General features: G+C 50.8%; 1 protein-coding gene across 3 annotated transcripts in view; it reads right to left on the bottom strand.

Moving 5' to 3' along the window:
* The window catches only part of LOC147453722 (ran-specific GTPase-activating protein 30-like), a 101,955-nt gene that overhangs the window by 47,814 nt on the left and 36,956 nt on the right, over positions 1–17,185 (bottom strand). The gene's annotated exons all lie outside the window — the stretch shown is intronic.

Below are 17,185 nucleotides of genomic sequence, written 5' to 3'. Positions count from 1 at the left end.
GTAGTCCTCCATGGTCGTGGGCGTCTGGATCTCCCCAGCTCAATCGCTCAACCGATCAGTATGCCTCTGGTGTGAGACAAATGTGAGCTCTGTTGTGGTAGTAACTCCTCCGGCTGTCCAGTGTCTGTTCTAAAGAAACCTGTGATCCGTCTCTGAGATTGGCTAGCCTCTCCTCTCATAAGGCTCTCCCTTTGTCTGCGCAGCTCGAGCAAAAACAAACCCACGCATCTCTGATCTTCGTACCCCATGACTCTAGAGAGTGGTCCAAAACCCTCTCTAAACAAGCAATAGAAGCGATCTCGTATCTCGTAGTAGACGGGGCAGCGGCATGTGTAGTGCAACTCTATCTCAGGCTCCATGTCACACAAGGGGCATGTCCTGGCTTCTGGCGGTACTCCGCTGTATCTCCCAGTCTCAATCCGCAGCTGGTGTGAAGACGTGCGTATTTGGCCAATAGCACATCATATCCCATGAGATAGGTGGGTGTCCATGTATCTGCGTCTCGTCACAAAACCATCCTCCGTAAGCTGGAGAAGGTACTCTCTGTAGAAAGCCATCTTCGTGCCTAGCTCATGTGTTGGTTGTATCCATGTCCTCTTGGTGTCTAGCTGAGTCAAGTCCTGGCGGATGAGCCCGGTGATCTCGGACTATGTAAGAGTGAGAGATGGTGCATCCAGTGAGTACTGGAAGGGTGGCAGTCTGTCTATGCTGAAACCATGTCGTCATCTCCCCGTACCAGCACGCGGTATCTCCCTCCGTGGGCTAACTGTCGAGAGGACTCAAGTGCAAGGCGGGTATATTTGTCTCTGCGAGGTTCCCACATGCGGTGTATGAAGGAGTCTGATCTGGTGAGCGCCTCAACCACTAGTTGGGGGGCCGCTAGCTCTGCTCGAATAATGGCACGTGGTACTGAAGCCTTGTCTCTAATGAGCCGCGAGATCATAGAGAACAGAGGTTTCTCCATGTCCCCCCATCCATCAGTGCGACCCGACCTCCCGTGATGATCCAATGAAGGTCCCTATATCTCAACTCCATAGAGCAATGCAGAAGCCACCAAAGTGTCAAAGTGTAAGGATTCTAGGTACTAATCCTTAATTAAGTACTTAAACTCATGATTAAGACTTAAGAAACTTGAACTGAACTTAGAAACAAGATTCAGAAGACTCTGTGTTTGGTTGATTAAAAGTGTGATACAAGGGCTCCTTATATAGGAGACGAACAGGTACATATAAAAAGGTATGACCCTTCACGAAGAGACACATCCTTTAGGCAAATAGACATGTCTTTAGGCGAATGGACACATCCATTTGATGAAGAGACGCAACCATTGGTCGAAGGGACATGACTGGTCGTCAAAGGAGTGTGGCTGTTGGTGAAGAGGTATGACTTTTGGGCGAAGGGTTGTGACCGTTCGAGAACAGGAGTCCTCCCAAGTTGGTCACACTTTGCATTTGCATCTGTGATGAATCAAGAAGAGTGTAGCAAGTCACAATCATGACATTCCCTCCCTTCTAAATTAAAACCCCGTGTTCAAAATGAAAGTCATCCGCTTATCAAATAACTCTTGAAGAAGGTTTGGGTACTGCTACATGTCTTCATCCGTCTGCCAAGTTGAATCTAACTCATCAAGATCCATCCACTTAACAAGAAAATCTGTTGTGATCTTTCGTCTCGTCTCTTTTTGTCGAACATCAAGAATCTTTTTTGGAACAAGAATTATGTGTTCATCCTCAATTTCCGGCACATAAGAAGATAAGTCGGGAATTGGCGAATCTCCTTGTATGTATTGTTTGAGCCAAGAAATGTGGAAGGTTGGGTAAAGTTTTCCCCATGAGAGTGGAAGCTCCAACTTGTAACTGACAACTGAATACTTCTTGATTATTTTGAAAGGTCCATAGAAGCGAGGGTGCAACTTTGGAAAGACCGATTTCACAGTTTTGTAGCGATGAGGTGCTACATATAACAAGACCAAATCTCCTTCTTGGAAATCTACATGTCGTCGATGCTTATTGGCTTATTTTTGGTACTTTTGTTGGACATGAACCAAATTGTCACGTACTTGAATAAGTACATCTTGCATTTCTTGAACCAACTAATCTGCTAAGCTACTTTGTGTTGAAGAACAAAGCATTTCTTCCAAAATTTGATTCACTCTTTCTGTCTGACCATCACTTTGAGGATGGTATGCTGAGCTGAATAGCAAATTTGTACCAAGAGATTTGAAGAGAGATGTCCAAAAATACCCTGTGAATTTTGGATCTCTATCTGAAACAATAGACTTTGGTAATCCATGTAATCTGAAAATGTGTTGCACAAACAATTGCGCAACGTCTGGGGCCGAAGCAGCCTTCTTGCAAGAAATAAAATGCGCCATCTTCGAAAACCGATCAACCACTACGAGAATCTGTGCATTGCCTTTTTGGGAACGAGACAAAGTAGTGATAAAATCCATGTTGATACTTTCCCATCTTTCTTGAGGTATTGGTAAAGGATGAAGTAAACCTTGAGGAAGTTGTCGAGAAGCCTTCATTATTTGACAAGAATGACAAGCTTTGACAAACTTGATAACATCTTGCTGCATTTGTGGCCAAAAATATGTTGCGGATAACAATCTGTATGTCTTGTTGATGCCTAGATGAGCAGCAAAAGAGACTTCATGATTCTCTTGGATCAAAATCTTCCTCAATGGCGCATTGTGTGGGACACAAATGCGATCAATGTAATACAGCAAGTCATCAACAATGGTGTAAGCTGCAAACATATTCATCTCTGCAAAAGTCGGAGTAGAGGATTTAAGAGCTTGAAATGCATCTCCAAAATCTCTATCTATCAAATACTCATGCTTGAAACAAGCAGGTATTTCCATCTGCACACAAGAAATGGCAAAGTTGATAGCGCGAGGCATGCGGCTTAAGGCATCTGCAACTACATTTGGTATTTCCATTTGCACACAAGAAATCGCAAAGTTGATAGCGCGAGACATGCGGCTTAAGGCATCTACAACTACATTTGCAAGGACTGGCACGTATTGAATAATCATATGAAAATTTGCCAAGAACTCAACCCATCGTCCTTGACGAGGATTCATCACTGGTTGAGTAAAAATGTATGTTAATGAATGATAATCTGTCTGCACCATAGAATTTGAGCCAAGAAGATAGTGTTTCCAAGTGCGGTAAGCATGAACAATGGCCAAGAATTCCTTGTCATAAACTGGGTATCTCATTTGAATGGCTGAAAATTTGCGGCTGTCAAAAGCAATGACACGCTCATTCTGCTTAAGAACACCTCCGGAAGCACGATCTGATGCATCTGTCATTACCTGAAAAGGTTAGGTGGGATCTGCAATAGCCAAGACTGGAGTTGTCGTCAAGGCATTTTTAAGGGCCTTGAACGATTGTTCTGCTTCTTCAGACCATTGAAGTTTATCTTGCTTGGTAAGCTCAATCAAAGGAGCTGCAATATACGAGAACTTGTGCACCTTGGCATGATAGAAATTTGCAAGTCCCAAAAAAGAGCGCACATCTGAGATGGTGAGCGGTGAAGGCCAATCCACAATGACCTGTATTTTCTTGGGACCAACTGCAACGCCATTAGCAGAAATAATATGACCAAGGTATTCCACCCGATTCTTCTTGTTGATGTATAGCACATTGGTTCGATGAATTTGGAAGACAAGCTGCAAATGTTCCTTGTGATCAGCCATCGCTCGACTGAAAACCAGAATGTCATCCAAATATAAGAGATCACAAACTTGTCCAAGTAAGGACCGAAGATTTCGTTCATCAACGTCATGAAAGAGGCCGCGGCATTGGTTAACCCAAATGGCAATATCAAAAATTTATAGTGATCGTACTTTGTGTGAAAAGTTGTCTTGTACTCATCACCAATGTGAATGCGAATTTGGTGATACCCTGACTTTAGATCAATTTTGGAGTAGATCTTTGTACCCAATAATTGATCAAATAACTCGTCGATGCGAGACAAGGGAAACTTGTTTTTTATTGTCAACTTATTCAAAGCACGATAGTCGATGTAAAGACGCATAGACCCATCTTTCTTCTTGACCAACAAGACGAGAGCTCCAAAGGGACTTTGCTTGGGTGAATATTACCTTTATCCAGCAAATCTTCTAGCTGCCGCTGTATCTCTTGAGATTTTGAGTATGAAACTCGATAAGGGACTTGAATTGGTGGAGGTTGGCCGGGGATCAAATCTATGGGATGATCCACAGGACGTCGAGGAGGCAAAGTTGTTGGTAGCTCGTCGGGAAACAAGTCCAGATGGGGTTGAAAGAAGGGTTGTTGCAAATAAGCAATGTTTGACGAGGATTTAGCTTCTTCTTCTTCTGCACCGGGTTTGACATCTCGCAACATGATTAATGCAGTAGCACAATCACGTTTTTGAACCAACCGTTTGACTTGTAAAGCAGAGACCAATATAATGGGGTTGGTACTGAAAAGACCACGAAGCTCCATTTCCTATTGCTTGTGAAAGAGCCGAATTGAGTGATCTCTGAAATAGATTATTGGATCATACTGAAATAACCAAAATTGGCCAAGGATCAAGTCGTAATGTGACAAGGGCATAACTGAAAAACCAAGCTGATCCTAATATCCTGAATCTGAAAATCCAGCTTTTCAATCCTTTTGTTGCACTCGAGAAAAGAACCATCAGCAAGTTCTACTTGGTAAGCCACCTCACTAGGTTGTGTTTGAAGGCGAAGTTTAGTAATCAAGCATATGCTGACGAATTAGTAGAACACCCACTATCCACAAGAACATTGATTGGCTGCTTGCCAACAAAGCCAAGGAGGCTAAGCACCTGATTCCAAAGATCCGCTGGAGCAACGACATGATTTCGAGCATTTAACATTAAGGCACTCACCACCTTAGAAACTAAAATACAACGTGCTGCTTGCTTGCCTTTGTTTGGGACAGGAGGGTGGTTGTGGATAGGTTCTGAAATTGTGGTCTCCATGTGAGAATTCTGGCGAGGATTTGAAGGGTTTGGCTTCTTGGGACACTCATACCACCTGTGCTGTCCATTACAAATTGTGCATAATCCTGGACGGTTGGAGTGGGAGGTTGAAGGAGCCGATGAAGAGGCTTGCTGCCCAGAAGAAGTATACTACCAAAAATAACGACGACCATTCCTTCTATGATTGGGACGATTGTGTCGTCGATTCTGATTATTTGCAGAAGATGAGGATCTGGAAGTGGCTTCTTGTCCAGAAGATTGGGGTCGAAAAGAATTTTGTCTAGCAGAGTATTGTCTCAAAGACTGAGGTCCTGAGAAAGAACGCTCTCAGTCCTGAGAAAGAATGCTGGTTCTGACCACCTTGTCCTTGATGATTACGCTGTGAAGAGCCTGCAGAATTGGAAGCTCAATCACCAAGAAGGAAACTTATGAATGGGCGTCGATTATCGCCGAGACGCTCGACATGAGCAATTGCAACATCAAGTGTGGCAGGGTTAAATTTATGGACATCATCTCGCAGGGAAGGCTCAAGTATCGCCGTCAACAAAACTATGGCCTCAGAGTCTCTATCTCAAGAGTTAGTTTCTGAAACTCCGAGATGTACATGGCCAAGGAACCAGTTTGGCTGAGGCGGCGGAGACCGAGCGTGAAAATCTACATTTGCACTCAGAAGCCTTGCAAAGGACACGCCGGAATTTGTCCCATGTAGCAGTGATCTTTCCATCTTTAACTCGTCGACGCCACCAAAGGAATGCAGTATCCTTTAGCACGGAACTTGGCAAAGCAACCTTCTTACTTTCAATGACATCGATGTTTGCGAAATAAACATCCATCTTGAAAAGCCAATGGTCCAGCACGCCTTATCGCGGCGACCGTTGTATGGCTCGAACAACTTTGCATCAATTTTCTTTTTCTGTGTTGTGTTTCTTTTTTTTTTTTTCCGAGAAAAAGATCCTTCTATTAGTTAATGAAAACTGCCCATAGGGCTACATCCACCTCTGCAAGAGAGGGCTACAACAAGCATGCTGGGGAGACCCTCCCAATGAAAAAACAGCATATATACAATGGGGCTAAATCAAAGGATGGGAGGAGGGAAGAGCCACACACGTGGACAGTAGTGCCATCTGAGCACCCCCTGGACCATGGTGTAGAAAGGCCCAGGGCGCCAGAGTCAAAGGAAAGCCTCGCGGCGCTCCCGCATGCGGTCGGAGCTGCCCTGTAGTCCCTCAACTGTCCTCTGAGAGTATGAATCAGCTCTAGCCAAAAGTCACAAACAGTCTCTGCTGGTGGCACAGGGCGAGCCTCAAAGATGCGGAAACAACGGGCCCACCAGATGAACCAGAGAGCTAGGCCGCTGATGAGCTCCCAGCACTCCTCTCTCTCACTGCACCACTCCTGTGGAGTAAGGTCTGTAGCACGCTGGAGTGTAGGTCGCCCCCCCTATATCACTATCATCCTGCTGGTGGAAGATAGCTCAAACTGTAGTGCCGAGCCCGTGAGGGTGGACCAAGCCGCTGCCCCCCAAGTGTACTGTCGAGCCGTGGAGAGGGCAGGCATCAGCCAAAGAACTCGTAGCCACACCTGCTGGGCCGAGGGACAGTCCCAAAGACAGTGTCGCTGACTCTCCACCAACTGGTCACAGGCTGTACATGCGGCCGAGAGACCACTATGCACAAGCCAGCTCCCTACTGCTGTGGCTCTGTGTGCAATCAACCACTGGAACAAAGTGACGCGCCTCGGCTGTCTGGAGTCCCACAGCCTCTGCCAAAAAGCTGCCAAGAACTCAACTGTGAGACCCTCCTCCTGCCAATGCCGTGCTGCAGCGGGGCGGGCCTCTCTCTACACTGCAAGTATATGACGTCCAAGCCGAACAGTGTACTGAAAGAAAGGGACTCCTGGGCGGTCTGCAGAAGAGAAGGGGTCCCTCCAAAGCCACTCACCAGGATCCCACTGTACTCGTGCCAGTGGACAACACTCCCAAGCCCATAGCCTCCAGTGTCCTGACTCGAGAGCTGCTGGGTCAGGGTCTATGACGCAAGTCCTCCCACAGATGCCCACAACTCGGATCCTCTGGAAACAGCACTCTGCTACCTGTGGGGCCTCTACTGTAACTCGCTGTAATCGTCCCCCACCTTGAAGCTCGAAGAACAGGGCTGGGACAATCTCTGAACAAGCCCTGACTGAGATGAGAACCTCCAGTCGTGTGAAGGCTCCCATCCATCAGGGTGCTATTGGCTCGAGAGGCGTGAGCCACTCAGCTGGAACTGACTATGAGATGTCCTGACACATGCTCTGAACCCCTCTCATGCCCTGTAGATGGACACCTTGCACCTCCTCTGACAAACCTGTGAACTCTAGCCAGTCACCTAGAGAGCGAGCTGGACCTGCTGCCATGGGACCCCAAGAAACATGAGGCCTACTCCCAACCAAGTGGCCTCTCTGAGTGCTAACCATGGGGTTCCAGACGAGGGGCTGTCGTAGGCGCTCCTCCGTGCATGTCGGCTGTCTCTGCTCTAGGCCACGCCGTAAGAGCTCCCAAGAGCGAAGCAAACTCACAGCGAATCGGTTCTCCAGTCTCCTGCTCAAACCAACTCGGCGCAACTCTGTAAAGATCCATCTGGTCGAAGGTTGCCAAGGGCCTCCTGACTGAGGCACCCTGGCACGAAGCCTCTGCAGCAAGAACTCTTTCCAGGGCTCCTCGCCTGGAAGAAGTCCTCTGACGACGAACTTCCCAAGAAGGGCTCTGCTCTGCTGTGCTGGATCAATGATCCCAAGCCCTCCCTAAGAACAACGGAGTGTGATGACCGACCAAGCCACCTTGGCTCGGGCAACCTGAGTGTCACGACCTGACCAAAGGAAGTTCCTGCCTCTCTACCTGGCTAATACAAGAACTCGAGAAGATCCAGCAAGAAGTGATGTACCACATAGTTGCCAACAACACCTGGTTGGCAACTACTACTCTACCAGCCAGCGAAAGTCGTGCTGAGCTCCAGTGTAACAACTTTCTCCTGATGGACAGGAGAAGAGGAGCAATCTGCTGCTCGGGGGACAAATCCAAACCAACCTGACAACCCAAGTATCGAATTGCAGTCCCTAGAGGAATCCACCTGAAACCCTCTCCTGGCATCCACTCTGGCATAGGAGCACTGCCAACCGAGAAAGCCACTGTCTTTCTCAAGTTGATCAGTGCGCCCGATGCACAGCAGAAGGTCTCTAGAGCCTGCCCACTCCTGTGTAAATTGGCCTCCTGGCCCTCTAAGTACAAGGCTGAGTCGCCGGCAAACTCAGCGTCCAGAAGCTCATCTCCCCGTATAGGGAGTGCTAAGCCCCTTAAACCAACCTGCTGTGACACCAAAAATTTGCTCATCGCCTCCGCATAGAACAGAAAGAGAAAGGGGGCAAGAGGACAACCCTGTCTGACCGATCGTGTGAGCATGAAGCGCTCACCTCTACCTCCTGCCAAAAGCACCTGACTGTGAGCTTGTCTGTACAAAGCTGACACCCCTCTAATCCAAGCATCTGAAAAGCCCATCCTGCGAAGCGTGCCCTCTAGAAAGTCCCAATCAACTCTGTCGTATGCCTTCTCAAAATCGACAAGAAGAATCACAAGGTCCTCCCCACGGAGACGTGCCAGGGCAGAAGCCTCCCAGAAAGTGAAGATGTTGTCAAGGATACTGCGTTCCTTGACAAAACCTGTCTGAGTCCCATGTATAAGGCTCTCCAAAAGTGGATGGTGATGGGGCGCCACTGTCGAATCTCATCCAAGGAGCCACCCTCCTTTGGAATGAGGTAAATCAGGTCCTCACTCATGCTATCCGGCATCACTCCTGTGTGCAGAATGTACTGAAAGGCACTACAAAGATCTGGGCCAAGCAAGTCCCAGTACTCCAAGAAGAAGCTGGGAGTCAGCCCATCCTCACCTGGACAGCTACCACGAGGAAGGGCCCTAAGAGCCGTGTGCAGCTCCTCAAGCTGAAGAGGTATCTCCAGCCTCTGGCGCATCTCCTCAGTCACAAGACAAGGCATCTGCGCCCAAACCTGCTCCCTGCATGCATCCCGTCTCTCTGACTGGGGCTCAGCCGACAGTAGCTCACGGTAAAAGTCAGTAGCAACTGCACGCATATCCTCAGGCTCACAAGCAACTGACCCATCGGGTCTCCTCAGCTGATTGACCTTGGCATGCGAGTGCCGAGGTCCTACTGTCTCAAAAAAAGCACCTGTCACTCTGTCACCTACCTGAGTCCACTGAGATGCCTGTCAGTGAAAGGCAAACTCATGGCGCCTCTCCTCTGTGCAAGCAAGCTCCTGTCGAGCCTGCTGTAACTGCTCCTCCAACCATGGATTGTCTGGATGCTGCTCCTGCATCCTCTGTAGTGAAGCAATGCCTCGTCTGAGACGCTGCTCCACCTCTCTCGCTGCAGCCCGTCAAGCCAAAGACTCCTGGAGAAAAAAGTGGCTAAGCTGAGCTAGGCCTAAGGCCACTCTGTTTGCCGGTAGAGCCTGGCTGTCCATGCCCTCTGTCCAAAGAGCCTCTACCCTCTCTCTGAGTGCTGTGTCCAACAAGACCCGCTCTGGGATGCGAAGCATCGTGCTCCCACTCCTCTACCTGTCTGCCACTGTGAGGATCACTGGTGCATGGTCCGAGAAGGATGTCCTTGCCAGGATGCCCACTGATCCCCCCAAGTCACTGAAGTGGTCACTAGTGTAGAAGCGATCTATCCGCGATAGATTCACTCCTCCCACTCTGCGGTCTGATCTAGAGAAGGCAAGACTCTCTGGAGGCCTCACAAAGCCAGAATGCTGCCATGTATCCGAGACCCTCAAAGTCATACACAACCTCTCCCAAGCTGCTAACTCGACTCCATGCACAGTAGCATGGCTGCCTCCGATCCTGTCAGAGGGGTCCTCCAACATGTTGAAGTCCCCTCCTACACACCAATGGTCAACCTGTGGCAAAGACTCGACAATCTGTGACCAAAACTCTGCACGAGCACTCGCCACATTGGGCGCATAGATGTTCAGGAAGCCCACAAGGCCACCCTGAACCTGCACAGTAATCCACCGAGCCCTGCCTGGCACAATAATCCCTCTGCCCACAATGGCCTGCTGCAATGAGTCCGCAATAGTCATACATACCCCACCCTGGATGCCTCCAGGTCCAAAAGCAGCTGACCAAAAGGTATCATAACGTCCATGCAAAATCTGACCACATCGCCGAATGCGGCTCTCAGACAAATGGTGCTCCTGCAGCATAAGGAGATCAATCTCTCCTCCCACAAGGCAACGCTGAAGCTCCTGACGCAATCGGCCCCGCTGTCGCTGAAACTGGGGCCCACCTAATCCCTGCACGTTCCACGAGACGATCCTCATGGGGAGTGAGAGAGAACAGATGCTGCCGCAGCAGCAAGACGGGCTATCTTCGAGGCAGGCTTGGATGGGGAGTAATCCGCATCCGAGCGTCCTCTAGATAAGCGAGCCTGTAGTGAGTGCCTGGCCCAAGCCCAAGCAGAGCAAGCCGTGCGTAAAGCAACCTCCTCTGTCCAGGAGTCCTCATGTATGTATACATAGCAAGGCAAACACTGTGTATCAGCAAAAAAGTACACCACAATGTGCCGACATCCTGCTGAGTCTGGGGGTGTCACCGCAAACTTGGCCAGTGGCCACAAAGTCTGCAGCAAATCTGTAACTCCAAGTTCTCCCATGTGGTGAGAGAACTCGAGAACCTGTGTATGCAACCATCCCACCACTGAGTCGAGGGACCACTCTGTCTCGGTCCTACCACAGAGGGGAAAGGAGAAACCAACTGCTGAGTCCAAGGCCTCTGTCCCCCTAGCGGCGAGGAACAGAGCGTGGACCCTGAAGCAGGCTGCCTCGTGGTCTGCTGCGGAATCGCCGAGAAAGCGAGTGAATCCGTAATCGAAGAAGTCCCAGCGGCGTCGGAGGTCAATGCTCGTCAGACCATGAGGGATAGCTGCAAGGGAAGATGTCTGAATCTGCAAAGGGGGCCGCAAGAAGGGCTGGCCCTCTCTCGCTAGGCGACTCGTGGCAAAAGCGCTGCCAAGAGATCTCCTAGCCGCCGGCGAGGGACCAGTCTCCTGAGTCGACTGTGGAACTGAAGCAGGAGGAGGGGGAGAAGCAGCTGGGGGGGGGGGGGGGACGGAGGAGAAGAGAAGCGGGGCGGGGCGACAGAGACAGGGGGGCGAGGTGAGGAGTGGGCGGGAGCAAAGGGCGGGGGAGCAGATGAGGAGGAAGAGGGGAAATCTAAAGGAGGGGGGGTTGGCGAGGGTGAAGCGGAAGAGGAGGTTGGCGTAGGGGGCTCCTCTTGCTCAAGAGGACCAAAGCGGTTCCCCGTGGGAACCCACTGCTGCTGAGTAGGCACCTGAGGGCCACTGTGAGTGCCAGGCTGTCGCTGTGGCCCCTGGCGTCGACGGCCACGGGCCTGCTACCACCCCTCCTCCGCTGGAGCCCCAGGCTCGGAGGGTGGCTCAGAATCTGTGCGCTGTGTCGCTGGCTGAGGCTGCGGCCCAGCCTTGGCAGGCTGGGGCTGAGGCTGAGGTGCAGGTCGTGGCCTCCTCCGTGGACAGGCCTTCGCTAGGTGGCCCATCTGTCTGCAAATGAAGCACTGGTTCGGGAGACCCGAGTACTCCACACTCTGCCTAAACCAACCCCCACTCACCCGAGGCAGAAGGATGACCTTCGGGAGCGTGTGGGTATCTCTGACCAAAACTCGAACTGAAGGGATGCCGGCCGCCTTGGCAACTACTGATGCTGCCGTACGAGGTGTCTCCAGAACAGTCCCGATGGCGGAGCCAATCCTGGAGAGCAGTGGAAGGTACTCCCTCCGTAAACCCAGAAAGCAGACTGAGATGGGGATGTCTGCCTCCTCTACTAGCACATCCGAAGTCGGGTCAAAACCGTGTCGCCACTGTCGAAAGTGGGCGCGTGATGCTCGGATAGCCAGTGGACTCATAGCTATGACCTTGGAGGCCATCTCGGAAGTCTCGAACTCGATCTGGTAGTACCCCCGTCCGAGGATCTGGACATCCAAAATCTTGCCCACCTCTGCGAGAAGGCGGGCCTGGAGAAGGTCTCGCAACTCTCCTCTGCTAGGACGAGTGCCTCTGCGGCAAGGCTCACTTGCTCTGTCGACGAAAGAGCAAGTCGAATGGTGGGCTCAGCGGGGTCGGGCGAGGGGGCTTCAGGCGAGTCCCTCTGTGGCGGAGCTGGAGCCTCCATCTGTGTCTACTGCTGAGTCGAAGAAGCGGACGGAGAAGAACAATCTGCAACCGAGAACGCCGAACACTTGTCCGAAGAAAAGGTGTTGCAGAGCCAGGCGCAGAAAACCCTTCGGAGATAATGCGGACAAAAAAAGGGGGGGGATGGAGGGAAGGAAAGGAGGCGAGCACGGGTACAGAAGGCTGCGGGGGGGGCGGGAGAAAACAGCCAAGGAGTGGGGGGGGCAGCGGGAGGGCTAGGGGGGGAGGGCGGCGGGCAGCAGGGGGCAGGAGGTGGCGGGCTGGGCAGGGTGGGGGAAACAGCGCGAAGGCGGGAGGAGGGAGGGGGTGCAGCGCGAGGGCGAGGGGGGGGGGGGCAGCGCGGGGGTGGCTGAGGGCAGCGCGGGGGTTAGAAGGAGAAGGGGGGTGAGGGGGAGCGATGGCGCAACGGGGGGGGGGGGAGGGTGCAGCAGCAGCGAGCTCAATCGCCGTGTATCAACATTTACTTATGGAAAGGTGAAGCATGCTGATCTCGTGTTTCTTATTTTAAAAAGATACTTTATGTCACCAACCTGTGACTACTATCTATCCTTTTTGTTGATTTCTTTCTTATTATCTATTTACTTTCACTTTTTGGAAACACCCCTCGGGAAATCTAACTGCCCTGCATTGCATAGCTAGTGTGGAACTGTCCAGAGGGAGTCCAGGCCTGAGGGCAAGAGAGCACTAAGGTTGGACAAGGACTATGGTTAGCCAAGTGGGGTCATTGACTAGCCAAAGTGGAATCCTTTGCTACAGAGGCTACATTTCAGTTCTGGATGTGGGCACAGTGTACAAAGAGGGTCGGATGACCTAGTAAGATACAATGGCAGCAGCTCCTAAAATTTAGGGAACTGCTATTTTGGGACCTGAAAATGTGTTGGCGTCATTTCCTCCGGAATGACAAGGGGAGCATTTTCTTACTCTGCCGTGAAGTCAACTGGGCAGCCGGCTGGGATATTTTTAGACGGCAACCCCGAAACGGGAAAATGCTTATAAATGTGCCAAGTGGCACCTTCTGGTGCACTTGCCTCATGCAACAAGAAGTGGCGCTGAATTTAGGAGGGGGAGAGCCTCATTTTCAGTTTTGTCACAGGTTAAGAGCTATGGAGTGCTTGCTTTCCCTCTTATGCACAGTGCGGTGCCAGGAGTGATGCCCTGCACGCTACGCACTGCCCTCTCTCTCCCCTTTGGCAGTATGTTATGCCCCTCTAGTGGGCTCTTCATTTGACCAATGTACAGTTGTGTGGGTTCATGCGCGATTGCCGAGGCAAGAGCCTCTTGCACAGGTACTGGATTAGCTAGCGGCTAATTCCCCCGTAGGTACAGGTGAATTCGGAAAGGTTTCACGCCAAAAATCTCGTCCGATTCAAAGGGCAAGTAGCCCTTCCAGACACAGGGAATTGCAATTATGGCTGACAGACCAGATGATGTGACTGAAGAGGTTTCCTCTTCACAGGGTCAACAGACACATGAAGTGGGTGAGTCCTCAAGACCACCACAGACGGATGATGATATATTCAGGACCCAGTTGGCTACTGCTGTGGCTATGTTCACACAAGTAATGCAGAATCCGAGGTTTTTAGCCTTTCTGCAACCTCCTGTTCCGTCTTAGCAAGTTGGGATTGTCTCCCTTTGGTTCCGGAGACTCGACTTGCTCAGGAACTAACTCTGCTACATAGGAAACCGAATGTCTAGCTAGCCAGGCGCAGAAAACCCTTCGGAGATAATGTGGACAAAAAAAGGGGAGGGATGGAGGGAAGGAAAGGAGGCGAGCACGGGTACAGAAGGCTGCGGGGGGGGGGGGGGGGGGGGGGGGGGGGGAGAAAACAGCCAAGGAGTGGGGGGGGCAGCGAGAGGGCTAGGGGGGAGGCCGGCGGGCAGCAGGGGGCAGGAGGTGGCGGGCTGGGCAGGGTGGGGGAAACAGCGCGAAGGCAGGAGGAGGGAGGGGGTGCAGCGCGAGGGCGAGGGGGGGGGGGGGGGGGGGGGGGGGGGGGGGGGGGGGGGGCGCGGGGGTGGCTGAGGGCAATGCGAGGGTTAGAAGGAGAAAGGGGGTGAGGGGGAGCGATGGCGCAAGGGGGGGGGGGGGGGGGGGGGGGCGTGCGGCAGCAGCGAGCTCAGTCGCCGTGTATCAACATTTACTTATGGAAAGGTGAAGCATGCTGATCTCGTGTTTCTTATTTTAAAAAGATACTTTAGTTCTGGATTGTCTCCCTTTGGTTCTGGAGACTCGACTTGCTCAGGAACTGACTCTGCTACAGAGGAAACCGAATGTCTAGCTGGCTACGTCCTCGAAGAAGAAAATTCCTGTAAGACATCCAAACAGGATGCCATCGATGCAAGACCGTTGGAAAGGGCCTCCTAGAGGACGGACATCTGCTCTCTGAGGATGACTATCGGATCGTCGGGCGGAACAGGAGCACTGCCTGCCTGTGACATTCTGACAGCTCAGAGGGAATATCTCGGAGAGGCTGGAGAGGTGTGGTTGCCGTAAAAAGGCGAAGCTGCTGCTGATGCTGCGTCGAACTCCTCCAAGAAATCTGCTCCAAGGTCCGAATCCTCTATATCTTCCACCTTATTGATAGGAGGTGTGTCGTCTGGGGTCAAAGGTGTATAATCCGGAAACTGCAACTCGCTGTGAACCCGAACTAGAGGCCGCTGTGAGATGATATCGTTCACTGTATCCGCTCGGCACTCCGTCAGAGAATAGGCCAAGTGAGGGTACCGTCCCAGAATATGCTCGAAATGTGGCAAATGAAGAGGTCCGCATGTAACAAATATGTGCCACACCACCCAAACCTGTAATCGAGAGGCGCGGCGATGGGTAACATACACCAGATAATTTTGCGGCAAAACTGCTGGCTGTAATGCAGGAACAGGAGAAGGTGCAGGCGCCGGAACGGATTCGGGAACCGGTATCTCTTCTAGAACAAGTGCAGGTCTTGGAGATGGGGAATCCGAAATGATAATCACTTTCAATTCGTGTGCGGGTTCCGGTTCCGGGGTATCTGCAATGACGATCACTTCGTGAACAGGAGTAGGATTTTCCGGCAAGATTTCTTCAAGGACCTCGTCTATGTATGAGATACAGAGAGGAAGTGCAGGCAATCCGTTGTCAACCATCATGCGTGCACCAGGTGACGGCCAGAAAAGCGCTGGACGTTTGCAGAAGAGCATTCGGCAGCAATTTTTTACATTGGTTCCTCATTGCGCTGGCTTGCGTGGAGTTTTTAATTTTTTGTACCAAAAGGGTGCCCACTTGCAATTATTAAGCAGCCGGCCAAACCCTTTAATAGATTAATGGGTGGACACTTAAAAACTCCAGCGCTGGCTGATTTTAATAAAAACGCTACGCTGCTGCATTGCCTTGCGTAGAATAATTTGCGAAAAAGATGCCAGCATGGGCTACAACGCAAGGGGTGCCCGGTGAAGAGACATGCCAGGTGCACATGCCAGGGCCGGATACCGCAAGGGGGGTGCGACTCTTCATGGTAAAAGGCGCAACCCGTCCACGCGAAGGGTACATGTGCTCGAGATACTAGAGGGCTATGTGATGAGAGGGTACATGCCGACACTCAATTGTCGAATGGATTTAAGAGTGTGATCAAGCATAGTTGTGCACGATATTCTTTGTTGGGTATACCATGGAACCATGTAATACGTTATCAGAAACCAACACAAGATTGATCTGTCAATGTGATACACTTGAGTACCTCTTGTACAACAAACCAACTCACTTGACACAAACCATCACTGGATTGAATCGTTGACGTGTCCAAACCTGTGTTCTATGTTTTGTGGAGTATCTGTGCCCAGAGATGAATGATTGCAGCATTCTCTCTTCGTCAAAGCTTATGTTCTAATGATTGAATTCGTTTCAATGAATGCATTGGCATGGGGGAATAATGCTACCACAGTTGGTTGAGCTTTTGTGTGCACGTGTAATTGTCCTAAGTTTGTGACATGGCATGACCAGAGGGTTAGGGTTTATTAAACCCAAACCTCCCCAACTTAAAAAGATTCTAGGCGAGGGGACCAAAGGGTTAGGGTTTACTAACCTAATCCTCGCAACTAATCAGAAGATGGCTGAGGGGCCTAAACCCTAAAAATAAAGCAATCACGTATCAGCTGCTGACATGGCACCTCCGTACGGATAGGCCCGCAAATTGTGTAGACAGCTTATGTGGCAGGTACGGACACCCATGCAGCCCTAAGGGCGCAAGTTTTGGAGCTTTTGGAGCCAAAGCAAATTTACACAAGCGTTGCTTTTGGTCCAGAGGCCACATGGCCTCCTCTAGCAAATTAGCTTGGGACCAACTGCAGAGAGAGAGAGAGAGAATCCTTGGACATCGTACCTTGTGAAGCATCAATAAGAAAGAAATACAAAAAGGGGCACAAGTCTTTGAGGCTAGCGCATCTAGAAGCGGAGCTTTGCCTCTCTCTCTCTCTCTCTCTCTCTCTCTCTCTCTCTCTCTCTTCGGAATAAGAGATATGAGACCTGAACAAAGATCCGGATGCATATATCCTGATGCAAAGATGTCCTGACAACCGCGAAGCAGTGGTATATGCAATACATCCCAATATGTCAAAAAGAAAGCTCTAGTGAGGCCATCCTCTCCTGGACAGGAGGATGGATCAAAACTCTCGATAGCAGCATGGAGCTCTGCAAGTGTGAAGGGTGCCAACAAGATCTCTGCCATAGTGTCTGTACAACGGTGTCGAGTGTGATGCCAGATCTGCTCACGGGCAAGTAAAACCTCAGTAGTGCATACATCAGCATGACCTTAGACGAAGAGCAAAGGAGAAAGACTAGAGCTTTACATGTACGAGTATCCAGTCTATAAGACCGTGATGATCTAGAGGGGGAAGTCAAAGAACTTCTCTTCATAATAAGTAGTGAGGCTACTCACACAAAGGCATGGGGGGTGGGGAAGAAGAGAGAAGGAAATGGG

Source organism: Adiantum capillus-veneris, chromosome 7 (assembly GCF_014529385.1).
Source record: "Adiantum capillus-veneris isolate H3 chromosome 7, ASM1452938v2, whole genome shotgun sequence".
Taxonomy (NCBI): Eukaryota; Viridiplantae; Streptophyta; class Polypodiopsida; order Polypodiales; family Pteridaceae; genus Adiantum; species Adiantum capillus-veneris.
Note: the sequence above shows the minus strand (reverse complement) of the source record. Positions and strands in the feature narration are given on the sequence as shown.